Here is a 26813-nt window from a genome sequence, read left to right as displayed (position 1 = left end):
ACATATATGGTAAAATTGATTTCAGGAGTAGAATTTAGTGATTCATCACATATAACACTTGTGCTCATCACAAGTGCCCTCCTTAGTGCCCATCCCCCATTTAGCCCATCCAGCAACCTTCAGTTTGTTCTCTATAGCTAAGAGTCTCTTATGGCTTCCCTCTCTCTCTCTCTCTCTCTCTTCCCCTTCCCCTAAGTTCATGTTTTGTTTCTTCAATTCCACATATGAGTGAAATCATATGATATTTATCTTCTGACTAACTTATTTCGCTTGGCATAATACACTCTAGCTCTATCCACATCTTTGCAGATGGCAAGATTTCATCTTTTTATGGCTGAATAATATTCCACTGTGTGTGTGTGTGTGTGTATGTGTGTGTACATACACACGCACATATATACAACATCTTTTTTATCCACTCATCAGTCAACGGACAGTTGGGCTCTATCCGTAGTTTGGCTATTGTCCACTATTTAATTTACTTTTGTGGGATATTGAGTTTCTCTTTACAAAGTCATCCACTGCAGCTTGATTGTTAATGGGCAAATTTTGTTTGTTGGAAGCTCCTGGCTAGCTGAAAAAAATATTTTTCATTAGGCAAGAAAGGAATTAAAAAAAAAACCTCTTTTAATTGTAAAAATACCATGTACATAAAGAGGGTAAAAAAGAAAATCCAATAAGTGCCAAAAAAGTAAGATTATTTCTCCTTCCCAGTTCTTCCCAGAGCCTCCAAAGTTCCAAATTTCTTGTGAATCACTCTAGACATTTTTCTCAGCGTATACAAAAACAAACACAACTTGGACCTTATCACAAATACTATCTGCAACTTGCCCTCTTCCCCTCACCCAGCAGTATATCTTTGAAACCTTTTTCACAGCAGCAAATATAGATTTTCTTCTCTTTAATTCCACGTTATGGAAATACAGTAGGTCCTCTTATCCAAGGTTTTGCTTTGTGTGGTTTCGGTTATCTGAAGTCAGCTGCCATGTGGAAGCAGACAATCCTTCTGACATATGGTAGTGTAACACTATATCACAAGGCCTACATCATTCACCTCACTTCATCTCATTAGATAGGCATTTTATCATCTCACATCATCACCAGAAGAATAGTAAGTATGGACAATAAGGTATTTTGAGAGAGACAAACCACTTCACATAACTTTTTTTTTTAAAGTAAGCTCTATGTCCAACATGGGGCTTGAACTCATAACACCGAGATCAAGAGTCACATGCTCTACTGACTGAGCCAGCCAGGTGCCTGTCACATAACTGTATTACAGTATATTGTCATAATTGTTTTATTATTATCATTGTTGCTAATCTCTTACTGTGCCTAATTTATAAATTAAACTTTATTAGAGTATGTATGTATAGGTAGTTTCAGGTATCCACTGGGGGTCTTGGAACATACGCCTGGCTTATAAGGGCAAGAGGGAACTATTGTACCATAATTTATTTCAGTCACCACTTGGCAAGCAGTTTTTCTCAGTTATTTCCTCTTACAGATAACATTGCAATGCACCTTCTTGTACACACATCGAAAAGGAATTTTGTTGAAAAATCTGTGTTTCCTAAAAAAAACCCTCCTTCATTCTTCCAACTCAGGACAGGAAGTGGTCTGCGGCATGAAGCAATCATATAGCAAACCTCCTGTACCTGACCACTCACCTGGTGATTCTCCTGCTGCTGGGCAGCTAGAGGCTGGGCAGTGGGGGTCATGCCTGGACCCTGAGGCAGCTCTGCAGGTGAAAGCAGACAGCTTCCCAGATGAGGGTGGCGGATACACCCCTGGATCCCCTTGTGTATGATGCCCCAGCCCGGGAGAGGTGAAGCATCAGCATCCAATCATTAGGTAAGTCCGCTGGCTTTAAAGGACACTGGGGCTGAGGGATGTTAAACTCAGATTTGCCAGGAGGTAGCAATGGTTCAGTTGGTAGTATGTTGAAAGTGAGACACAAAAATGATCATGCGGACTGGTGCCCTGATGGCCAAGGGCGGCTCAGTGCCTAGTATCTCTCTGTCTCTGAAAGTGGCACACTGTGGTGCCCGGGTGGCTCAGTCGATTGAGCTTTGGCTCAGGTCATTTTCTCATGGTTTGTGGTTCAAGCCCCACATCGGTCTCTGTGCTGACAGCTCAGAGCCTGGAGCCTGCTTCTGATTCTGTGTCTCCCTCTCTCTCTGCTCCTCCTCCGCTCATGCTCTGTTTCTGTCAGTTTCTCAAAAATAAATAAACATTTTTTAAAAATTAAAAAAAAAGTGGCACACTGAGTAGGTAAGCAGAGTAAGCTTTTATTTTAGTTTTTTCTTTCTTTTCTTTCTTTATTTCTCTCTCTCTCTCTTTTTTTAAGCAGTCAGTGTTTAATGCTCTGGAAGTCTCTGTGTCAGTTAGGCTTTTCTTTTCTGCCATGTGGGACTTTATGTGGGCATTTCTTGCCAGAAATCGGAATTTCCTGGCAAGGAAGAGAAGCAATTTGAGTCACCCAGGCACAGACAAACACATTTCGCTTCAACAAAGGTTTTTAGGTGTCATTGAAGATGTGTGAGAAACCAGACAGAAAGCTATAGAAAAAGCTATTGAAACAAGTATTCTCCAGTCGATGGCTTTAGTGAAGCTCTTGCCACCTGATCTCCTAAACTGGATAAGTTCAGGCTCCTGCTTCAACGAGGAGAGTTTTGTTAGACTGCAGGGAAAGGCTTTGGGAGAGGGCAAGGACTCCTGCAGGCTGTGTGGGGCTTCTATTCCAGCTTGGGGCCCGCAGCAAAATGCATATGATTTAATTTGTTTCTCCTCTTTAAAAAAAATGCTTATGGTGCCTGGTGTTTGAAAAGTAGGTAAAGGTTGTCCGCACAGTCCTACCTGAAGAGTATATTTTGGAATTGCTCCTGCTCCTTATTGCTTTCAGCTCCCTTTATGAAATTGGGCGAACTGACAGTTATTAAAAGACAAACATATGCTTATTTTGAAGGGATCCATAAAATTCTTGCTCAGCCAACAGGTCTAATGTTTCCATAATGGCATTTGGCTTAAGAACAGAAAAAGCATTGCGCTCATGGAACCTGAGGTCAGGATTCAAGTGACGTGTGAGAGGATGGCTTATGGGAAAGGGGTTGGGTCTTCGGAAGGGGTGGGCTTCCCATGAGTTCACCAGAGGAGATGTACTATGAGGGCTGTTTTGTTTTTTTTTTTTTTAAAGAAAAAAAGGAAAGAAAGAAGGCATTGACATCTAAGAAAAATAAGAAAAGAGGAAAAGAGCTAATGAAGGTATGGTGTGCAGTGTGGGGGTGGACTGATACGCTGGTAAATCTGAGCACCGGGTTCTGCATGTAATCCACTGCTGATTCCGCGCACCGAGGGTCAGACACTAGTGAGCAGGGCCCGGGGGAAAACCAGTCACCCAAAAAATCCTGTCCAGAGGCCAAGTGGATTAGATCCCAGCTGAGAAAGACCCTGATTCTCTGGGCATTCAGCCAGAGAAGCTTTCTGTTTGCAGCCCCCCTCCCCTTTTCTCTCTCCCGCCCCCACCCACAGGGTGTCCCATTTCCCATCACCTGTCCAGTCTCCCTGAACAGCTTTTACGTCCTGAACTAGTTCAGTTCCATAGAGGAGCTTTTGTTAAGCATTCATTAGCTTGTAAGGTTTTTTTTCACCCTATGAAATTCTCTCAGCCTTCTGACATTGTCAAGTGCCTCCGTGATTGGCTTTGAACAACTGTGACCTTCAGCTGCCTGAGGACATGTAACGCCATCCCTGTTGATCTTAGATTCAAACTCAGGGATCCTTTCAGTCAGCAGGAGGAAATACTAGAAAGGGGTAAGGGGTCCTCCCTTCCTGCCTTTGGGGTCTGTAAACTAAGACTTGTTCTTCCAAGTAAATCTTGATTCCAGTTCCTCTAAACAGATCGATTTCCTAGAGAGGCAGAGTAACAGGCTGCCTGGTGTAGGAGTCAGAAAACCTGGGTTCAGGTTTCTGGGGTTGCTTCCACCACCGATTAACCTCCTGTCCTTGGGCAAATCCTTCAGTAATTCCCCTTAAGTAAAGATGCAGGGGTTGAATCAAGATGTGCACAGTTTCAATAGCCTGAAAGGAGGAACTGAAATTGACAAGATTAAATTTGAAATGATTGGTTGTAGAGATGGATGCTGGGAAAGAGCTGGCATTGCTGTCCCTACAGAAAAGGTTCAGTGGCCCGTGCATGTGAAACAAGAGTGAGCTGTGGACACTGGCTAGTTCATAATCACAAGCAGCATTGATAGAAACTCATCATCTTTCAGTGGCCCCTGGGTGACTCAAGTCATGTTAAGCGTCCCACCTTAGCTTAGGCCATGATCTCACTGTTCATGGGTTCAAGGCTTGCATCAGGTTCCGCACTGACAATGCAGAGCCTGCTTGGGATTCTCTCTCTCTCTCTCTCTCTCTCTCTCTGCCCCTCACACTCTCTATCTCAAAATAAATTTCAATAAAAATTGAAAAAAAAAAAAAGTTCAGCTTTCAGAATAAGGGAGGTTAGAGTCCTGCTTGGGTCTGCTCTGAAATGGCTATGGCATCTCCTGCCTCCTGTCACGTCTGCCTCCAGTCCTCTCTCCAACTTGCAATCAGAGTAATTATTCTCAAAATCTAAATGTGATTGTGTCAGTCTCCTGCTTATAAGCCTTCGGTAGCTCCCTATTGCCCTCAGAATAGTCTCATGCAAAGTCCTTCATGATCTGGCCCCAGTTGACCTCGCAAGCCTACCTCTGGCCCTTCACTGACCCACAACCCTGACTCTAACAGTTCCAAACCACAGCTGTTCCCAGAACTTGCCCTTCTGTCTCTTTCCTCTAGAATGCAGTTTCTAACACACACACACACACACACACACACACACACACACACGTGTGCATGCATATACGTATGCACACACACACGTGTGTGCCCTTCTGCCTGCCAGCTTCTCCATCCTCTGAGCTTCCAGAGCCCTGTCATAGCACTTCCCACACCATACTGCAGCTGCTTGACGCCCCCCACCCCATTCCAAGCCAGGGGGCCGCTCAAGGCAGGGATTGTGCTTTGTCTGTCCACACACAACATGTACTGTCTTTCTGGTAGACACTCCTTAAATATTTGTACAATCAGTGGAAGCGTAGGGGAACAAGTGCATTCAGAGAAGAGAGACAAGGATGGTGAGGGCTGTGGAGATAAGGTTGAATGCCTGCAGAAGAGAGCATCTGGGGGCATAATAACTCACCTTCCTGTGAAGTGCTGCCATGGGCGAGTGGGATCTGATTTATTCCAGCCTTTACAGAAGGCAGAATTAGCCTCTGGTAGGAGGGAGATAGATACAGTGCAATCTAAGAAGCAGCTTTGGCGAGCACCATGGCATGCTATGTTGGATGCCTTGACAGAGAAGGAATGGATTCCTGGTGACCTAGAGAGTTCCCTGGTCCCAGCACCGTCTCAGGAGTATGGTTGGAAGCATTCTGATGCTGGGTGAGGCATTCACCCCAATAACACAGAAGGTCCTTCACACCATGGATTTGAACATCTGCAGGTCTCAATAGCTCTGAAGATCTGTGATATTTTCATCTAGGCCACAACACCATGCAAGTTAGAAAGCAGAGCAGATTTCCTAGTATCTGATTCTAATTTTTCTTCCTTAGCAGCTTCAGAGTATTTTACCTATTCCAAATCCACCCACAATGCCTGCTCCACTCAACTGTTCCCTTGGGAAAATAAATAAGGACCTGGAGAAGTCATATAACCGGTCCCAGTTTTGTAGGTAATGAGGCAGGATCTTAAGGAAACAGAACTCTTGGGTCCCAGCAGTTAAAGCAGATGGCTTTCCCTGGAAGCTCCATGATATCATGAGCCAAGTTGTCTCACGGAGTTTCATGTTTCTTACCATTTTTCAAAATTAAAAAAAATTTTTTTAATGTTTGTTTATTTTTGAGAGAGAGAGAGTACATGCACCAGAGTGCAAGCAGGGGAGGGGCAGAGCAAGAGGGAGAAAGAATCTGAAGCAGGTTCCAGGCTCTGAGCTGTCAGCACAGAGCCCAATGCAGGGCTTGAACTCACAAACTGAGAGATCATGACCTGAGCCGAAGTCAGACACTTAACTGACTGAGCCACCCAGTCGCTCCAGTAGCTGTTTATACTTAGAGAGTAAAACAACACCTCCCAGAGACTGAAATGCTGAAACACCCCCTTATAGGTTGTAGGATTCTTTTGGTTTTAAATTTTTTCTGGTTTTGTTTTTAATGTTTGTTTGTTTGTTTGTTTGTTTGTTTTTTCCCTAATGGCCATGCCAGTTCCTTCTTGGAGCAATTCAAGCCCTTTGCTTATTGTTGTGTCCTTGAGGAGAATCACAGGGAAGATGTATCCTGTCTTAGCTGTTTCCCATCACAGTGTAATTCTCTCTCCCTGAGTTCTTTTTTATGTTTTTTTATTTGTTTATGTTTATATACCTCTCTACCTGAGTTCTTATCCACCCCATCTCTCTCTCTCTCTCTCTCTCTCTCTCTCTCTCTCTCACACACACACACACACACACACACACACACACACTCACACACTCACACACACTCACACACACTCACACTTAACACTTCTAGGCCATAATCACCTGTGTCAGCCTTGGCTCTCGGAAGTGAAGAGGGAGCCTTGGGTATGCAATACCATAAACATATTTTCCCCCAAGAGATGCTTATGCAGCAATCCAGACATTCTCATGCTCTGCCTTTTAATTAGTTTAGGGAGTTGTAACCTCACAGTGTGGGTGAGCTTGCCAGCTGTGCTTTTCGGGAAGTTATATGGTCTGCGCTCCTCTGTCTCCTCCCTTCGTGTTAGGAAATTATAGAGCCGGCTCTCTTTGCTTGTCTTGGAAGTGTGCACACTGACCTTACCCCACAGAGCCCAGAACACTCAAAGGCCTTTCTGAGACAGGGCTCAAAGCCCTTGGGACCTGTGGTAACTCTCAGATCTCACGTCTTGCAGCCTGCTGGCCATGAACAGGGCAAGAGAGGATGGCCTTTGAGCTAAAAGGGATGGCTTTTATCTGTGGCTGTTCAATCCCCTTGGGTGACCTACTGTAGCCCATGGGGAACCAGAGGAGAGATTTTATGGCTCGAGGGGAACCTGCATCTCTTCCATGAAGGGCCCCATTCTGGAGGCTGCCAGACACCTTAACTCCATGAGAAGAGAAGCCCCAAAGAGCCCTTCTAGCCTTCCTTCCTCTGAGGCTGCCTTATCTGTACATCCCCCCAGGGGGGCCCCGCAGGATGGGGCCTGGCTGAAATCAAATCTCTCATAGCTGCTAACTTTTTAATTTAAACTCTTCTCCTCTACATAGTCCCCTCTTACTTTGTTTATGCATTCTCTCTTTGGGTGACCAGATCGCACTTTTGCTTCTAGTTCTAACTTCTCCACTTTCCCAAAGTTCAGCACATCCCCCTCTAGAATAGGGGGGCGATGATGTTTTTACTGGCATTCTCCCACAGATACTTGTCCAGCTCGGCTCTAAGTGGCCAGTGCCTCTCCGACTTCCCCACGTGGGCTGTATACTTTTTACACCACACTTCTCAGCTGAAAACCCCCAGGATGCAATTTTCTGTCTTCGCTTATCTCATCCTTTGGCATGGATTCCACTTACTGGTTCCCTCCTATCTGCATACCTGCTTTTTTGGCAGCTGTCCACATCCCTCCTGTCTCACTCAGCCTGTTGGGTAGGACTTTGCCAGCCTCTCTCCTTGGCACTTGGTTTCTCCCTGAGGGTTTCTCTCTGCAGATAAGGTTATTCATCACTGCCCTGGCCATTGACTCTGATAGTATGGCCCCGCAGGAACCCACTTATTCTCCACCTTGACCCACCCATCATGAAAGGTGCCAGCCCCACAATATCCCTGCCCCTAGACTAAGGCAGAGCTCAAAAGGGCTCAGAGCTCTTTCACAGATGGTGTTTTCCACACCTAGAAATATGTACTTTTGTAACTCTGATTTTAGAAGATCTGCCTGATAAAAATGTTGAATTGGATATTATATTTATTTCCAAAATAGCAGAGTAAATCAAGTTGAGTGCTTAGTTTCTTGTAGCTCTTTCTTAGTTCTTGATGGATCTTGATAATCTTCTACCAGATTCAAAATCATTCAGCTGCTTCAAAAACAATGACACACTGCCTAAATAGAAGAGGAGGCCTGTTTCACTCTGACACCAATTTGCCTCTTAAGATTGAGGTACCTTCCCCTCCCCTACCCCTGTGGCTATATAAATTCTGTCCTAAGGTCTTTGTCTTTTTGTCCCTACAACATAGCCTTTGTTGTACTATGAATTTTTATCTCAGCCATCTTTGTCTAAGTGTCTTTGTTTCAATGTCTCAAAGCTTAAAGCAGATTCCATTACTTGGGAGCTTAGTGAATTGGCCCCAGTTAATCAGATAAGCACTAGAAAAATTCCCTGGAAACCTTCAACAGATAGACATGAAAGATCCAGCACAATTGGTTTATCATGACCTGATTCCAGCTGACACCATCAAAATGGGGGAGACCTTGTGGTTACCTAAATAACCGGAAGAGGGCTCCAAGGAGAGGAGCTGGGAGGGAAGTGTGAGAAGGCAGATGTGATCAGCCTCTGGCTGGGTGTGCACTGAAGTCAGGGCTTCCTCTGAACAGAGGTCATTGGACCAGGCAATAGGAGAGGCAGCATTCCTCCATTCAGAAAGAGAAATGTCTGTGCAGATAAACCTTTAGAGAGTTACGGCCGCCCACTTCCTGGGCACAATCACCTTGGGGCGTGGCTGGAAAGGCAGCTGGCAGCCCAGTCATTATCGGGACAATCTCTGAGACTGCTCAGGGCAGTTACACCCTACATACACACTCGTATACACACTCTTAGTGCCACCTAATACATTTGTCCCAATTTTTCACTTCTCTGAAGTGCTTTTCAGTCACTGCCCCACGGGGTTCTGCACTGGTCCAGAGGGCAAATTGCATCAGTGCAATTTGATGGCTCAGCTGTGAATCCAGAACCTCTTCTGTGTAAACTTTCTCTGTGTTTAACCTGCTGTCCCACAGATGTCTGTGACCTTGAGCTGCATTTAAAGATGCTGCCTCACGCCTGGGTGGCTCAGTCGGTTAAGCGTCCAACTTCGGCTCAGGTCATGATTTCGTAGTTTGTGGGTTGGAGCCCCACATTGGGCTTTGTGTTGACAGCTCAGATCCTGGAGCCTGATTCAGATTCTGTGTCTCCCTCTGTCTCTGCCCCTCCCCTGCTCGTGCTCTGTCTCTGTCTCTCTCTCTCTCTCTCAAAAATAAATAAACATTAAAAAAATTTTTTTTAAAGATGCTGCCTCAAGTACCACAAAATTCAGAATGACCAAGAACAGCAGATTTCTGTAGTCTCGTGGAAGCGTTAAGTTTCATTCATGAACCTGTAAAAACTGGCATTCGTGTATGGCATCCACAATTTACATAGTCATACCATATTAAATATTTAATTAATAAGAAGATGTTACTCCTAAGCCACACACCCAGCAGGAGTGGGTCATTGCACTTTGCATCAGGGACACTGAAGGGAAAGCCAGTACTTGCCTTGGGGAAACTACCTGGTCTCTAATTAGGAGCAGGGAGAAGACAGCGGTGTCCCCTTCTGCTAGGACTACCCCCTGGGGTGTTTGTTCTAGCTCATGCCTGACTTTAGGGAGATTCTCCAGCTTCTGAGAAGGAACACCCAGGGGCTGCCTGGCCTGTGGGTGAGGTGCCTGGGGGATGTCTGAGCAGAGATCCAGTGACATCTATATTCAGAAATTATCACATCATGAAACATGAAGACGTGAACCCCTGGAAGTGTGGGTGGATTGAGAAGAGGAGAGGCTAAGGGATGAGCCTCAGGCAGCTATCCACTGATGAGAGGCCAGGACTGCTGTGGGCAGGGTGCAGTAGGGCAGCAGGGATGCTCTGCAGCTTGGGCCTATGTCTTAGGGGCAAAGATGTGACTGCTGTGGGTAGCGTGTTCTGGGTGGAGGGCAGGGGCTGTGGGAGAGATGCAGGGGGACACATGCCTGTTCGAAGGATGGTCAGCAGACTTCATGGCCTAGTCGATGTTCTCAGCCCTGCTCTCAGACTGCCCGTGGTGGGTAGTGAGCAGGAAGAAACGAATGTCTGTCGACTTTTAGTGGAGCTTTCCAGATCCACACATGAACCATGGGTCAGTGATAGGGTAGATGGGTGGTCTGTGGTCCAAGGGACTGTCCTGGGTGGGCGGAGTCATTGTGGGTGATAGAGACGGGTGGAGTGTGTGGGTGCCTGAACCCAGAGCTACTCCTGCCAGCTGGTTGTGCCCACCTCTCCCCAACTCCACATTCAGTGATGCTGTGGTCACATCCTGAAATTGTCCACGTGGGAGGACTGACACCATGAAGACTGGCAAATGTTACCAATCAGGGCTTTATTTTGCAGAGATCCAGTTGTTAAACCTTTAGCTGCACACCACTGGGGTGTAGGGGAGTAAAGGGTACATATCAGCAAGTGGAAAGGGATGAGCCTAAGATGAGAAGCCTTGAGTGCTAAGGAGTGTGGACTTTATCCTGAGAGCTGTGGAGAGCCATTGAGAAGCAGTATAATTATGGTCCATTGCTTGAGAGTGTGGTGGGTTTTTTTTTTAATTATTATTATTTATTTTCAGAGAGAGAGAGAAAGAGAGAGAGAGAGAGAGAGATCAAGTGGGGGAGGGGCAGAGAGAGGGAGAGAGAATCCCAAGCAGGCTCCATGTTGTCAGCTCAGAGTCTACCATGGGGCTTGATCCCACAAACAGTAAGATCATGACCTGAGCTGAAATCAAGAGTCCAAACACTTAAAGGACTGAGCCATCCAGGCCCCCCCAGAGAGGGTGGTATTGTGAATCCTCTTTGCATGGGTTCAAATGCTGGCTCTGCCACTTACTGGCTGTGTGATCCTGGGCAGGTTACTTAACTTCTCTGGGCCTTGGTTTCCTCATCTGTGAAATGGGAAAAACAGTGCCTGCTTCATAGGGTTACTGTGAGCTTTGAATGAGTTTTTCATGCAGAGCACTTACCACAGAGCATGGCATGCAGCAAACGTTCAGTAAGTGTTAGCTATTATAGAAACATTCAGACCGGTAGATGACCCGGTCATATTTGTCTTTTGGAACAAATAGTTCAGCATGCAGAACAGATTGGAAGGGGCGAGATAAAAAAGGCAGGAAGAGCAGGAAAAGAGCAATCATTAGACCAGGGGTGGTAGGGACGTGAAAACGTGGAGGGAAGAGAATAGGTTTGGGGACACCCAGGCGGGATGGAGAGGGCTGGGAACACGATGCAGGAGGGAAAGAGAGAGGAAGGGAAGTTGTCACCAGCAGAGGTGACCGGGAAAGCCTTGGAGAAAGGGGTGGACCTCAGGCTGGGTCGTGAAGGGGTATTTCGGCAGAGGAGAGGGAGGAGGACCTGATGGGTAGAAGCAGGTATAAGAAGAGAACAAGGGTTTTTCAGAGAGTGTCCGTGTTCGTGGGTTTTCAATAAACATTTGTCATTTGATTTTTTAAATGTTTAATTGATGCAGATGGAATGAAAACAAGGAAAAGCAGTAGGCTTCAAAAAACAAAAACTACCCGTAAGGTTCCTGTGGCTCTCTGTTCCTCTAGCACCTACAGAAGCCACTTGGTGACAGGCCCAGGTGCCATCCCTGACCTGCCCAGCAGGCAGCCCTACAGCCAAGAGCCACTGGCCCCTCCTGGGTGCCCAGATGGGGATGGGCCTAGGAAATTAGCCAAACACTGGAGGGTTAAACCTCTCTTTCTTGAGGGGGAGAAGTAGAGAGAGCTCTTTCCTGTCTACACTGCACCCAGCTTTTGGAGTCTTCCTGTTGTCACAATGGCTCTTTGTTGGTGGCAAAGGCTCTTTCAGCCAGTAGGGCAATATTCCACCCTTGCCATACTTCGAACGCTGTTGCCAGGGGCTGGCTAACTGTGTCACAGGCTTCGTGTTGCATCAGACTGTCCTCTGTGGGATTAGTTTAGGGGATAATGAGCTGGTGTTTTATCCAATTCTGCCTGGTAGTATAGGGAGAGAGATAATGGGGTGTGCTCTTGGGGCATACAGGCCCGGAACCTTCCACCATTCACCTGCCTCATCAACCACTCTCCTACTTTGCCTGGAGAAGGGTTGGCGGTGGCAAAGTGTGGGACTTTTCTCCCATTCTGTACTCACACAGCCGCTCCTCAGCCACCACCCACTGTCCCTCCTCCCAAATGAGATGGAAAAATAAAGATGTGGCAATGGTGCCAAGTGGGTGAACAGATAGAGGGGAGACAGACTGGATCAGATTAAGTGACTTGGTGAATTCAGGTTATTTGAAGGAAGAAGATAAATACATACAAGAAAGATAAAAAAGAGGGGCACCTAAGTGGGCTCAGTCAGTTAAGCATCTGACTCTTGATTCTGTCATGATCTCAAGGGTTCACGGGATTGAGCCCCTGCTTGAGATTATCTCTCTTTATGCCCCTCCCCTTGCTCATGCATACATGCTCTCTCTCTCAAAATAAATAAATAAACTTTTTTTTTTTTTAATGAAGAAAGATAAAAAGATAGGCAGATGTTGCTTCTAGCTTTGGTCAGTATTTCTCAAAACATTTCTCAGATATTCTCCTCCCAGGTCCCCATGAGACTGCCATACTTTATTATTTTTTTAATTTTAATGTTTATTTATTTTTGAGAGAGAGAGAGGGAGAGAATGTGATGGAGGGGCAGAGAGAGAGGGAGACACAGAATCCAAAGCAGGCTCCAGGCTCTGAGCTGTCAGTACAGAGCCCAATGTGGGGTCTGAACTCAAGAACCATGAGATCATGACCAGAGTCAAAGTCAGATGCTTAACCGACTGAGCTACTCAGGTGCCCCGAGACTGCCCTACTTTAAAAATGTCATATACTGGGGGGTGGAGGGCCTAGGTGGCTCCGTCAATTAAGTGTCTGACTTTGGCTCAGATCATGATCTCACAGTTCATGGGTTTGAGCCCCACATCAGGATCTGTGCTGACAGCTCAGAGCCTGGAGCCTGCTTTGAATTTTGTGTCTCCCTCTCTCCCTGCCCCTCCCCTGCTCACACATACTCTCTCTCTCTCTCCCAAAAATAAATAAACATTAAAAAAAAAATTTTGGGGGGGGGGGCGCTTGGGTGGCTCAGTTGGTTAAGCGTCCGACTTCGGCTCAGGTTGTGATCTCACACTCCGTGAGTTCGAACCCCGCGTCGGGCTCTGTGCTGACAGCCCAGAACCTGGAGCCTGCTTCTGATTCTGTGTCTCCCTGTCTCTCTGACCCTCCCCCCATTCATGCTCTGTCTCTCTGTCTCAAAAATAAATAAACGTTAAAAAAAAAATTTTTTTTTAATGTTTTTTTAATAAAAGTGACATACACCGGGAAGCTCAAAGCAGAGTTGGGTTACAATAACATTTGGGAATCTAGTAATGTAGCCTAGATTTAGACCATGCCAGAACTAGCTCCCAATTAGTGGCTTTTCCCAGAGGAATTATTGGGCTGTGTTGGACTCTCCACCTCAGCCTAAGGCAGGTCACTTGAGCTCCCTCCCCAAGATGGCAGCTGGTTCATCTTCTATAGGTCAGGTCTGGCGAGCAGCAAACACCTAATGCTTGTTCTTTTCCAGCCGCTGGCAGGGCTGCCTGAAAACTCTCCTTCCCTCCTCCCCTTGCTGGCCTCATCTCCTGACCGGTCAGGCCAAGAGTTTGACCTGAAACAGCGGGAACTAGGAACCACAGTGGGAACTAGAAGCCACAGCTTTCTCTCGTCCCTGGCAGGAAGGTGTTGCCCAGATTTCCCTTCATAACAGAGGTACTCATTCTCCTTACTACCAGGAGTGTTGTCCATTGATGGGGGGTGTAGCTGGGTCCCTCACTAGAAATTGCCCTCAGCCAAAGGGCCCTGCCTTGCCCAAGGTTATACCCCCAGCCCAGGGTAACTGCATTCAAGTGACTGCATGATGCAGAAGCTCCAAGCTCTGGGTCTTTTGCCTCCATTCAGGACCTCTCTGAAGGACCAACCCAGCTTCAGAGCTCCCTGTGGGATCAGCTGAGGCCTCTGTACACTGGACACTGACCACTGTATGCCTGAGCCGTCTTCCCTCACTCCGTTGCAGATGTTCACACCAAGAACACTACTCAGCAAGCCAGTTGCATGTAGATCTCTCTCTCAAAGTCTGTTGCCAGGGAACCCAACCCATGACACCTAGAGATATTGGACAGGAGGCTGGTCAGCTGACGTCTCGGCATGAGCAGTCTGCAGGCTGCTTTTACAACCCCAGTGAGGCTGGTGGGGGAGAAGAAATAGGGGGATGCCCTACCACCAGGAGGGGAGGTTGATGAAAGAATGACCCAGGGGAGAAGGAGTTAATTCTAAAGGACACCTGCCTGGCCCTCTGCAGCCCAGGGAGGATTGTCTCCTCCCTCTTGAAGAGGTAGAGAAGCACTGAAGAGTCATGGTGCTCTCTAGAGAGGGCTGACCATTTATCTAACAGGTGACTAAACACCTAATGAAGAAACCATCTCATTCTGTGTCTGGACAAACTTACCTTACAAAGTCATTACTTCCCTCCTTTTGAAGTTGGCCAGGAAATTAGATAGGTGGGGTGTAAATGCGAAAGTGGGGATAAGAGAAACTAGAGGCGGCTGTATGGTCCACTCTGGGAAAAGAGAGGAACCGAAGGGAGGTTGTCAGCCAGGCCTAGCCCCATTCTTTGGCCTGGCCTTGTCCCTCAGCTTCTTTTGTGAGCTTCTTTTGAAGACCACTAGATTTCCTCAGTCTGAACACAATCCCCCTGACTATGACAGGAAGCAGAAGTGAGGGTTTTCTTCTTTGCACGTCAATAAGGAACCCAAAGGCACTGTTTCCCCAGAACCCAGGGGCCAGAAACACACACCTGCCCATCAGGTCCAGAGCAGACCCCGGCCATTATGACTTTCTTACCTGGAGGCTGAGCTGGACCACAACTAGTCACTGTGTACTCCTCACTTCCTCCCACCCTTCCCTGACCCCAGAGAGGCCTGTACAGCTCAGCATCTCTCCCTTTCCCATCCCAGGCAACCCTAGGAGCCTAGAGTGCAAATTTTATAAGTCCAGACATCCCCACGTTTGAGGCTAACTTTTACATAGTCCCTGACATAGCAGCCATAGGAATGCAGGGGAATCATTTTAAAAGCCATGGGACTCTCTGAGTGCTGTTAGTGCCAAAAACCATTGCAGTTCTTCCCAGAGGCTGTAGCTGGGCATTCCCTGGGGTGTGCTTTATGCAGGAGGGACAATGGGTACAGACATACTTTTGTCCAAATGATATATTACCTCTTAGGAACCAACCAAGGCCCCTTCAGTCTCCGTTAATGTTTTTGTTTAAAAATAAAAGGTACATTAAAAAATAGATTTTAGGGGCGCCTGGGTGGCGCAGTCGGTTAAGCGTCCGACTTCAGCCAGGTCACGATCTCGCGGTCTGTGAGTTCGAGCCCCGCGTCAGGCTCTGGGCTGATGGCTCGGAGCCTGGAGCCTGTTTCTGATTCTGTGTCTCCCTCTCTCTCTGCCCCTCCCCCGTTCATGCTCTGTCTCTCTCTGTCCCAAAAATAAATAAAAAACGTTGAAAAAAATTAAAAAAAAAAAATAGATTTTATAACAATTTCAGTTGAAATTGAAAAATAAGCATAAGATACTAATTTACTTCATCAGCATTTATACCAAAACCAAGAGATCTCAGACAGTAAGAAAAGTGAAATGCAAAGTTTGAAATAACCTGTATAACATAAAGCAGATACTGGGCTCTGCAGGTTGGCCAGAGGCTGGTTTCTAGCATGTAGTGAGGAAGGCTCCATACTAGTTAGGGGGGTACCTGGGTGGCTCAGTTGGTTAAGCATCCAATTTCAGTTCAGGTCATGATCTCGTGGTTCATGGGATTCAAGCCCTGCATTGGGCTCCATGCCAACAGCTCAGAGCCTGGAGCCTGCTTCGGATTCTGTTTCTCTCCTAAATAAACATTAAAAAAAATTTTTATACTAGTTAGAAGGTTGATTATTAGACCAGGGGTTGGTGTTGCAGGGACAGAGTAGAGGGGAGAAGGTTAAGAGTGAGCACTCCAAGAATAGCCCTTGGATGACCTGGGCCAGACATTGTTTTCAGGAAGAGGAGAAATTCATGCTACTAAGGGCACTAACACACAGGGTAGGGAAAAAACTCAATCCTGGAACACTGCATGCAGTTAAAAAGCAGCTTAATTTTGTCCTCTAATATTAAACATAGCTGTAAAATTCTGATCATCGATTCTTGCATGTTGTCTGTGTTATTATTGGTTGTTTACCATCCACTCAAATTGTCAGAGGCTCTAGATGGGAGAGCCATGCAGCCCACATGACAGGGGGCATATTCTCCCATTGCTTATTTGTCAAGAGCAGTGAACTTCAACTGCAGGCTGGCTCCTGCCTGTGGGGATTCCCACTCTTTGGTCTGAGCCCTGCAGTCAACATGACTCCAGATAACCCTGATGTGGAATATGAAACAAAAAATTAAAATGATACAAAAGCCCCTATCATCAGATGTCAACTTGGATAATTTTAAATGATTATGTATTTCCTTCTTTATGAGAGTGCATGTGTGCACTTGGACATGCAGACACACACACTCTTTCGCTCTGTATCTCTTTATGTATTTATACATTTCTTACTCTTCATCCACATAATGGTGATAAAAAGTCTAGCTCAACTTCACCTCTGAGATGTGGGTCCAATGATATCATACAAGTCCTGGGGAAAGATGAAGTGCATCCCCACTGATAACCATAATTCCATCATTTGTTTTCCGATTACTCTGCATCTTGTCCTCCACATTCAGAGAACAAAGGAGGGCAGAGCTTTAGAGTTAGGCTCTCAATGATCCCTGTGTTGACAAGACCAAAGCTGAAGGCATACAGTAGGACGCGGGCGTGTTTTTCCCGGAAGGCTGACTGAGCAGTTCTCCAAATGTTTGCAAGAACAGGGCAAAATTCCATGCAGCCTTCAAACTTTGAGCCAAGACTCAGCATTAACAAAGCCAAAAGTTTCATTTCTTTGACTGTGGGAGTGCTGCAATCAGCCTTTAAGTGACCATTCGGTTTGAAGTTCAATAAGCACTTTGATTGAGAAACACTTAAACTGAGGGGTGAAAGGTCCTTGGCTTTAAATGGCACATGATGAGCAGTGCCCATGTCACAGTATGGGCACCACATTCTTCCAGGCTGAAGGTGACTGGGTAGATCATCTTAATCACAGAGCCAAAGCCTGATCTAGGGCAGGTGTGTGTGTCTGTGTATGTGTGTGTGTGTGTGCGTGCGTGTGTGTGTGTGTGTGTGTGTGTGTGTGTGTGTGTTGGGAGGAAGGGGTAAAGCTATGGGAGCATTTTTTATTCCTTCTCTGCAAAATCTTCTGTGATTTAAGTCACAGTGAAGTACCCTTAAGTCCACATGCAAAAGAGTCAAAATGCCAGCCCAGTAGGCAACCATGTCAGCTGGTACGTATTCTGGTCTTCCAATAGCAGGAAGTAAGACTTGTAGGCTCTCAGGCTCTCAGACCTGTGGTTTGAACTGCTTATTAAAGCTCTAAGTGGAAGTACTCCTCCCTGCCAGGTCTGGAACAGTCATAAGTGTATGAGTGTACTGGGGGGAGGTGTGTGTGTGTACCTAAAGCAGAGGAAATTCTGCAAGAGGGCTTACAACATAGAGCCAAGAAGACAGGTCAAGCAGAGAAAGCTTGATGTATCACTACTACAGAGAAACAGGCTTCCCTGAGCTGGTGAAACATCATCTAACAATATGAAACCAGCCACCGTTCCCTTTAGATGTTGTACTGAAGATATAGCTGCACCTTTGTTCCTCTCCCTCACGAGGCTGAGTCTAACACAGTCTGGGTAAACACATGAAGCACAGTTTGGAAACAGAAGACCTGGATTTGAATCTCAGCTGTCACTGACCTGCTATGGACTTGGAGCAAGACCTCTCCAAAGTCATTTCTTCACATGTAGATGGGGGGTAAGACCTACTTCAGAGCATCCTCAAGTTGAACCTGCCAGAGCCAATGAATGTGAAAATGTTTTGTGAGTTTAAAGCACTATAAAAGTAAATAGCATTATTATTACTGAAGAGATGAAGTTAGCACCGTTTGCCACATGGTTGGTCATGGGTCACCTGTGAGGTACCAGCTAGGAGAGGTGATGGTCATCATAATAAACACATTGTCACAGCTGTAACTGGTACACTATTCTTTTCCTAAACAAACAACAAATGAACAAAATCTTGCCAGAGTCAAAAGATAACAGTCTCTTTTGGTTTGTCAGCTTCTGGAAAGGCAGTTTACTGCTGGCAGTCTCTTCTCTATGAGAAAGGGTAGAGGAGGCTCTTTTGTTAGTTATGTGGATTATGTCTGTGTATGTAGCAGGCCCACACCCTGCCCTCATTGGACTCAGGACAGTTCTCAGCCTTTCTCCTTGAGGCACAAGATAGATGACACAAGTATGACATTTACCATGTTGCCCCACTGTAAAATGCCTTTTTCTGTCAGGACAAGTGAAAGCAACAATACCGCATGTATAACCACGAGTCCACTCTTACTTCAGATCTTTGGTACTTCCTATTATCAACAGAAAATTACTTGTGACACATCTCACAACCGATTGACACCCGTTGGTATACCTGGAAGTCAATTGAGAACCAATGTCTTCATCATCTGTGAGCAAGGGCAGGAATTTGTCTTATGCATCTTAGTAATTTCAATGCCCAACACTTAGTAGAAGCTCAGTGCTGACTTGAAACCTCCCAGCCCCCCACACATGAGTTCTGGGGCCATTCCAAGCTCCAAGGTACTTGGAGCTGCTTAGTCGTAGCCCTTTTAGGAGCATTGCCATCACGTGACGGAGGATGAGGTGTGGACTCTACAGGGGATTTCACTGCTAGGATGGATGAGCCAGCTCCCTTCACACTCTGTGGGAGTGACCGTTTTCAGTGGAAGAGTTAGTGCCTACTTTCTTTCAAGTCCGCCTTTGAAGAGAGTAGCCCCTTGCCAGACAGAGGTGCCTGAAGTTTGCACTTGCTGAGGGCTGGTCAAATTGAGTGTGCAGGTGGTACTGTTCAGAGGATAAACCTGAAAAGCCAAAGTAGATCTTTAAATACATGGCAAAGAGGTTCATTCTGAGTGCTGTTCCTAAAGACATTCAAAGACACGTTTTTACCTGGGGCCTTTGGGTGGATCTGCAGATTCAAGGAATCTGGGGTATCAGGGCCAAAGCTGGAGTGGATTTTCCCTTCCAGATGGGGAAGGCCTGCCAGGGCAGCAGCCTGGACCACACACCCTTGTGTAGGAGAAATCTGGAGGCTGGCAGCCCAGAAGAGCTGGCACTGGTATGGAGAACTTCTAGATAATTTGTCACAAGTGTGCTAATGGCTCTGGGGGCCAAGAGCAAATGGGTCACACAGCATGTTTTTGAGATTAGAATGTGTGAATGAGTTGCTCTGTGAGTTGTTATTTTCTCCAGGCGGCTCAGAAAAAACTAGATCTGATGGGCTTGGCCTATGAGGCAAAGCAGGGCTCTGAGATGTTGCCACATGGCTGATTCAGCATTCAGGATGGGCATAATGGCTGCCAGAAGAATGCTAGAAACCTCCCTGGTGATACCAAACCAGTCTGAAAGTTGACCAAGTCAGAAAAACCAAGTTTTATTCCATCTCTTGAGAGAAGGGGATTGTAAGTGGCAGATGGGAAAAGAGAGGAACTAGAGGAACCAAATAGACTGGAACCAAACAGACTGGACATGAGGGAAAGGCCCTTATAGTGGAAGACCAAAGGTTTGCCTTGAGGGCCTGACTGTCACTCACCACATGGGAGGAGTGGGTCCCTGCCCGGGGCAAGCATGTGTGCCATGCTTGCCAATGTTTCTGGCACATAGCAAGTGCTGTGCTTGGTGTTGTTTCTGTGGTTGCTGTGATCCTTATTACTCAGTGTGACTGTTTGCTTTTCCACTGCTGTGTAACAAATAGCACAAATTCAGTTGCAAAACAAAACAACCATTTTATTATGTTCATGGATTCTCTGGGTCAGGAATTCAGAAGGGACACAATAAGAATGGCTCGTCCCTATTCCATGATGTCTGGGACATCAACTAGGAAAGTTCAAAATCTGGGATGTCTCCATGGTTGAAGGCTTGAGTCATCTAAAGGATCACTCCCTCACATGACTGGTGCCTGGCCTGGGAGGGACTTGAAGGTGAGGATTGCTGACATGTGGTTTCCCTTCAGCATGGCGGTCTCAGGGTAGCTGGGCTTGTAATATGGTGCCAAGCTTCTCCTGGGGTGAGTGTCCCAGGAGAATCAGGTGAAAGCTGAGTTGCCTTTTCTAGCCTGGCCTCAGAAGCTGGCTACATTCTCTTGGTTGTAAGCAAGCCTTTAAGGGTGGCTGCCTATATTCAGAAGGAGGGGATTTCTAGATGGGAGGAGTGTTAAAGAATGTATAGACATGACTTAAAACCACCAAAATGTCTGTGGAAATGAATAAAGCATGCCTTATGCTTACAGTTTAAAAAACCCATTCACTTAATCTTCCCGGTACCTTTGAGAAGTAGACTGGCAAGTAATATGACCCCATTTTGCAGATGTGAGAACAGGCTCAGAGAGGCCAGTCACTTATTCCCATGAGCTGCAGAATGAAGAGTGTATATGAGATGCTCTGTCTGATCCCCTTCAGCACTACAGTATGGTGGTTTTCTGTTCCTTGCAGAGGGAGGCAGTCCTGAAAAGTTGGCTTTAGTGAAGGAAGCGGTTTGACCAGACCCTTATGTGCTATTTCAACGATTTCTGTGACTTCCTGGGGCAAATTGAATTGCTTCCACTTAGTCCACACCTGGATTCTGAAGGCAGCTAATTTTAGATTCCTTGTTTCAGTGCCAAGTATCAAAGGAGAGTTGAAAGAACAGTCTTTGCTCAGTTGGAGTACAAATTCTTTCAATTGAGACCAATTCTGGTGCCTCCGCTTAAGATAAGGAAACCCCATTTATTATATATTTCAACCAAAGCAGGAAAAGCAAAAAATCAAGATCACCTTTAAGCAAATGATTCACTGAGCAAGTGAATACCAAGAACTAAGATTTTAATGAGTATAAAATTACCCCGTTTGTGCAGGTGCAATTTACTTTACTTGATACTTATGAGCCTCATTTGGTAAGTGAAAATGAAACATTTTTGCGTTGTCTGTTTAGTTGATTCAAGAGTTTTATAAGAATGAGGAATTTCCTAGTAAAAGACTCCCGTGAAAATATACTTCCTAATTTTCATTTTACAAATTTGGGTTTCTAGCAATTGGATTTTCTTTAAGAGTGGGCAACCTATATTACATTGTTTCCTAGTCATTGTTAAAGAATCTGATTTTAGAAATTTTTACCTTTCTATTGTTGAAATCCACTTTGAAGATTTTGTTAACCTACTTTTTTTCCTGTTACTTTATTCAATATGATTTAAAAAGAAAGTGTAGGTAAAGGTGATAAAAAAAGGAGAACCATGAAAGAACATTGACCAAACATAAATCCAAGTCTGTTCTCCGGTTGCTTTGGAAGCCATAGCGAAAGATGCGTACAAAACCACCATCATCGCCGCAATTTTTCTGTTGAAGGACACAGTAACATATCTTTGAGATGTACACCATGACCTGTAGCTAATGCAGATTATCTTGTAATTCTCAACTAAATGATTAATTTAAACTTTTTAAGACGGAAGTTAAGCTGGCATAGTGTGGTAGTAAGGCTTCTAGTCAAATGTTACTCAGCACCTTTGTTGTGTCTAGCGTTGTGCTGGGCAGCACATAGAACAAAAGCAGACAATGCCAATCACACTATTCTTACTCCTGTACATCCCAATTTAGCAGGAAGGCTGAGGCACACGCAAGCCATAGGGAATAAGCCATCTTCCTATACAACATTATATCAAGTAGGAATGTAGGTCCAGGTATATGATGCTATTGAAGAATAAATAGGACTATATATCAAGTGCTATTAAATATGTAGCACAGACATTAAGGACAAAAGGAGAATTAGTGAAGGAAGAAATAACAGAATGCTGTACACTTATGAAACTTTTAAAACATTTTCATATTCATTATTTTATTTCCTTTTTTTCCCCATTAATTTGTTTTGGAAAGCAACCTTGAATGTAGCCTGAGCCAGGATCATAACTCCTGTTTTACGAATCAGGAAATTGAGGCCCCAGAAGGATAAGTGACTTTTATCTCAGACATCTCATGGACATGAATCCAGAGACTGTGACTCCAGATCAGATACTCTTTCCCTGCATAACACAACCCCCTAAAGTGGCCGCCTTTTTAAGGGAAGATTTTCCCAAGAGGGGACTTGAATGGTCCTTGAAAGAGGGGCGAGAGATGAGCAGTCTGAGAAGAGCGGCCATTGGAGGAACCTGAGAAACTATACCAGAGCCAAAGCACAGACAAATGGGAGGCAGTAGACCAACCAGCCTGGCTGTTGTGGATGGATATCATGGGGGAATAAAGTAGAGGAAGCTTGAACAGGTAGAGGTGGGCTGATTACAAGAGGTCTGGATCTCTGGGCCAAAAATGGTACAGAGCACTGATGCCCAGAAGTGATATGAAATATTTTTAACAATATTCAGTTGGATTCATTCATTCTGGGACTTCATGGATATAAAGAAATGGCCTTGAATATGGAAAGACAGTTTGCATAAAGATGATCATCAAAGCTTTATCAGCACCAGACATGCCAATAGTGGTTATGCTAGGTTACACTCTAGGCTGCTTTAGGTTCTTGCCCTATTTCCAAAATTTTACATTTAGGGGTAGGGATGGGCTTCTAAGTACATGAACATTTATGAATGGGCATCCTATGGGATCATTATATCTAGTGTCCAAAGAGATATGTTCCTGACATAATTTATTACCAATGATCAACATTTCCTTGGGGTTGAGAGGGCCATGTCTTTAACTTCTCCACACCCTATAGAACTGTCCTGATGAAAGACATAGCTCGCCCCCCACCCCACACACCAGTGTAGAGCACAGCACACTTAAAAGCTAATATCCAGTGGGTTATCTAACCATTAAAATAAGTTCATGTTTGTTTTTCTTTGGAAAGCCAACTTGCTATTTACTGTGAGTCAAAAGGCTGTCATCAGGAAATTAAAATCATTAATGGCTGAAAGGTCACCAGAGGTGAAAACCAAACAGACTGGAAAAGGCCAGGCAAGTGGAAGAAAGCACAGGAGAATGCAGCAAGCACACTGTTGGGAGCAAAACATGGTGCTTACTCTCCTTTCTGGCTCAGTCAGCACTTTGGACAACACTGATTGGGGAAGGCCTAGGCATTTTTTAAATGTTTATTTTTCTTTTTGTCTTTTTTACAAATTTTAATTCCAGTGTAGCTAACATACAGAGTTTATTAGCTTTAGGTGTACAATATAGTGATTTAACAATTCTATACATCACTCAGAGCTCATTAAGGTAAATGTACTCTTAGTCCCCATCACCTATTTCACCCATCCCCACCCCCACCCCACCCCCATCTCCCCTCTGGTAACCATCTGTTTGTTCTCTATAGTTAAGAGTCTGCTTTTTTGGTTTCTTTCTCTCTCTTTTTCCCCTTTGCTCATTTGTTTTGTTTCTTAAATTCCACATATGAGTGAAATCACATGGTATTTTTCTTTGACTGACTTATTTCACTTAGCATTGTACCTTCTAGATCCATCCATGTTGTTGCAAATGGCAAGATTTCATTCTTTTTATGGGTGAACAATATTCCATTGTATATATATCACATCTTCTGTATTCACTTAGCTATACTTGGGCTGCTTTCATAATTTGGCTATTGTAAATAATACTGCTGTAAACATAGGGGTGCACATACCCCTTCCAATTAGTGTTTTCATATTCTTTGGGTAAATACCCAGCAGTGGCATTACTGGATATTATGATACTTCTATTTGTAATTTTTTGAGGAACCTCCATACTGTTTTCCAGAGTGGCCACACCAGTTTGCATTCTCACCAACAGTGCACAAGGATTCCTTTTTCTCCACATCCTTGCCAACACTTCTTGTTTCTTGTGTTTTTGATTATAGCCATTCTGACAGGTGTGAAGTAATATCTCATTGTGGTTTTGATTTGCATTTCTCTGATGATTAGTGACATTGAGCATCTTTTCATATGTCTGTTAGCCATCTGTGTGTCTTCTTTGGAGAGATGTTCGTGTCTTCTGCCCATTAAACATTTTTTTTAATGTTTATTTATTTTTGAAGGAGGGAGAGAGAGCGTGAGCAGGGGAGGGGCAGAGAGAGAGGGAGACAGAATCTGAAGCAGGCTGGGGGCTCTGAGCTATCAGCACAGAGCCCAATGCAGGGCTTGAAACCACAAGCTGTGAGATCAGGACCTGAGCCAAAGTCATATATTTAACTGACTGAGCCACCTAGGTGCCCCTTCTGCCCACTTTTTAATTGGATTATTTGTTTGGGGGGAATGTTGAGTTATATAAATTCCTTATATATTTAGGACACTAACCCTTTTTTTAGATATGTCATTTGCAATATCTTCTCCCATTCCATAGGTTGTCTTTTAGTTTTCTTGGTCATTTCCTTTGCTGTGCAGAAGCTTTTTATTTTGATGTAGTCCCAATAGTTAGTTTATTTTTGCTTTTGTTTCCCTTGCCTCAGGAGACATATCTAGAAGGACGTTGCTGTGACCAATGACAGAAAAATTACTGCCTGTGCTGTCTTCCAGGATTTTTATGGTTTTAGGTCTCATATTTAGGTCCTTAATCCATTTTGAGTTTATTTTTGTGTGTGGTATAAGAAAGTGGTCCAGTTTCATTCTTTTGCATGTAGCTCTCCAGTTTTCCCAACACCATTTTTGAAAAGACTATCTTTTTCCCATTGCATATTCTTGAACGCTAGGCATTTTAAAAATAATGAATGTAGTGTGTTGAATAATGACCCCTAAAGATCTCTGGAACCTGTTATGTTACTTTATAGGATAAGGGGTCTTTGTAGATGTGGTTAAGTTAAGGATCATGAGATGGGGACATTATCCTGGGTTATCTTGGTGGGCTCTAAATGCAATCACAAGTGTCTCTGTTAGAGGCAGAGGGAGATTTGTCACAGACAGAAGGGGAGAAAGCAGTGTGACCACAGAGACGCAGTGATTGGAGCGATGTAGCGACAAGCCAAGCAATGCTAGCGGTTCCCAGAAGCCGGAAAAGGCAAGGAGCAGATTCTTCCTTGGAGTCTCCAGAAAGAACACGGCCCTGCCAATACCTTAATTTCAGACTAGTGAAACTGATTTCAGACTTCCAGCCTCCAAACTGTGAGAAAATACATTTGTGTTGCTTTAAGCCACCAAGTCGGTGACAATTTGTTACAGCAGCGGCAGGAAAACTAATGCAATGAAAAACTGTAACACTGGAAAGACAGGTTTCCCTGGAGAAAGGTGCAGGATGGAAAGAAGGCATGAAGTGATGAAGAAGAATTGGATGTTGGGGGTTAAGGGAGGGTTAGCTGGACTTGGCACTGACTGACGGTGATAAGAGGCAGTGGTGTGCTGGAGCTGGCTCCTATTATTGCCTCACATGAGTCACTGTGCACACCTTTTCCCAGCTCCACGTTTAGCGCCATCACCTTGGTAGCTTGAAGTCAGCGGTGGTGGGACTGTCTACACCATGGAAAATGGCAAACACTACAAAACAGGGCTTTTCTCCTGGAGAGCCAGCCATTTAATATTTGCCATTGATTGAAGGGAAAAGGAGAAATGGAAGGTGGGTTAGGTTTAGAAAGTAGGGCTGAGAAGACCAGCATTGTTGTTTGCATGAATACTTATGTGCCATTAATAGAAATGGGAACATAGGGAAGGTGATCTAATTTTAGAGATAGGAATTCAGCATGGGATTTGGATTTTCTCCTTGCATTTACTGCATTTATATTTATCTTATATTCCACCCTATGTCATATACTGGGCCAGGCACGGGAGTACAGTAATGCTTTAAGACACAGACCCAGCCTCATGGAGTTTGCGGTTGAGTGGGGAAGACAGTTCCAGTAGGATTGGGTAACAGCTAATAAAGATACGAGCATACCCCAAAGATAGTGTGCAGGAAAAGTAGAGGCGAGATGGGGACTTCTCAGAGGAGACGACCTTTGCACAGTCTGAAGGAAGAGTAAAAGTTGCCAAGCATGGAATCATGGGGGAAGAAGGAATTATAAATAGCAAGACTTGCAGTGACCCAATGAGTGGAGAAATGAACAGTGGGGTGTGGAAGGGAGGTTGAAAGTGGTGGTGATCAGACCAGATACTTTGGGATACAGAAGAGCTAAAAGTTAAAGTCACAGGGTCATTGAGAGTGGCCACCTCCAATCCAGCCTGGACCAGCATTAATAGTCAAGGCATCTGGTCCAAGGAATGGAGTCAGGCACAGTGCCAAGGGCTCTAGGAGGGAGCAGTTCCCAGGGATGGGTGGATGACAAAGATGAAGATCAGGCCAGGTGAGGAAAGGATGCAGGAGTTAGGATGCCATCCCCTGTGAGAGGAGAAGAAAGACAGAGATAGAAGCTGGCTGTTTGGGGGTGGGGAGATGAACAGGAGTGGAATTCAGGAGATGGTGCAGAAGCCTGGGCAAGCAGGCTAGCCTCAGACAGTGGGAGTTCAGCTGGTCCCGTGTTCCATGAGGATGGTCTACTGCCCCACCCTGGCACTGGCTCAGTAGCTAACATTGAGTGGTCATTCAATAAATATGTGCTGAGGGAATAAGTGAGTGAGTTA

General features: G+C 45.1%; 1 protein-coding gene across 1 annotated transcript in view; it reads left to right on the top strand.

Annotated features, from left to right (window-relative positions):
* Window positions 1–1658: 1658 nt before the first annotated feature.
* Window positions 1659–26813, top strand: part of BCAR3 (BCAR3 adaptor protein, NSP family member) — a 208721-nt gene continuing 183566 nt past the window's right edge. Inside the window, exon 1 of the mRNA XM_042997925.1 lies at window positions 1659–1854. The gene's annotated coding sequence lies outside the window, so the exon portion shown is untranslated. The remainder of the gene's footprint in view (window positions 1855–26813) is intronic.

Source organism: Panthera tigris, chromosome C1 (genome assembly GCF_018350195.1).
Source record: "Panthera tigris isolate Pti1 chromosome C1, P.tigris_Pti1_mat1.1, whole genome shotgun sequence".
NCBI lineage: Eukaryota > Metazoa > Chordata > Mammalia > Carnivora > Felidae > Panthera > Panthera tigris.
Note: the sequence above shows the minus strand (reverse complement) of the source record. Positions and strands in the feature narration are given on the sequence as shown.